This window comes from Opisthorchis viverrini, assembly GCF_000715545.1.
Source record: "Opisthorchis viverrini unplaced genomic scaffold opera_v5_6, whole genome shotgun sequence".
Taxonomy (NCBI): domain Eukaryota; kingdom Metazoa; phylum Platyhelminthes; class Trematoda; order Opisthorchiida; family Opisthorchiidae; genus Opisthorchis; species Opisthorchis viverrini.
The window spans coordinates 2,995,197-2,996,220 of NW_008751662.1; the positions used below are offsets into that span (position 1 = coordinate 2,995,197).

Sequence of the window (1,024 nt, forward strand, 5' to 3'; positions counted from 1 at the left end):
TATATATATAACCAAACGAACCTTATGGTTGTACGGCAGTGAAGCATCAGTGCCAACACTGATGTTGCTGTCTTTGATGATGATGATGCTTTATTAGCGAGCACTTATCTTTCACGTTCGATCCTTGTGCGCACAACAGGCTTCTTTTGGCAGATGGTACATCTAATGTTTAAGTCGACATTCATATTACGATCTTCGTCTAGCAATATATAACACATCAGATCGAGATGCACTAGCATGAGCGCAGTGGATCCCCCAGAAAATATACAACCAAATCCGACTGCTTAAGATGGTGCTGATGAAGGAGATATGAAAAACGAAAAAAGGCTATCTTCCAAGACATCACAAAATTCTTCGGAAGGAACCAATTGCATGGAGCGTCGTTCGGGTAAGGGTCATGTATACTGTGAGGACTATTTGGGTCGGTTCCTAGGCTCTAAAGCTGGGCCGCAGACACGTTGTCACATGACCTACCTGCTGCTGAATAAGTCATGTTGATGCACTATTGATACTCGAAAGCAAAAGATTGATTAAAACGGAGGCTATACTATTCTTCAATCAACTGGACGATATTTGGAACCGATTGAGCGGACACAGGTTCTGCCTCAATGATAGATAGACAATGATAAGTGGAAATGTGTTCGTAATCAGGAAGCAATGACATGCGATGATAGTGCACAATATGCGAAATTCTTGTAGAAACTCCGAAGGTGTATACCACGTAAAAAAAGGTCTAAATACTGGAGAAATTTAGGAACCCGTAGAGAAGTCATGGTTTCAGAAGGGCTTCGTAAACAATAACCAACCAGTCAGCTGTAACACCCTCTCCGGTGCCTAGCTGCCATGCCACGCGAAGGAAGCACGGGGGCTTGGATACTGCCAGGTTGCCCAAGCCTAGACAGGGGAAGTTGAGAGGCGGAGGTCGGGCTCGGACCACAGACCTTCCGGTCAGTAAATTTGCACTCTAACCACTTTAGCCATCTCGCCTCCTTGGTAAACAATATATATATATATATATATATAT

General features: G+C 43.7%; 1 protein-coding gene across 1 annotated transcript in view; it reads right to left on the reverse strand.

Moving 5' to 3' along the window:
• Positions 1–1,024, reverse strand: part of T265_00647 (hypothetical protein) — a gene marked incomplete at both ends in the record, with an annotated part of 11,408 nt that overhangs the window by 1,215 nt on the left and 9,169 nt on the right. The window lies entirely within an intron of this gene.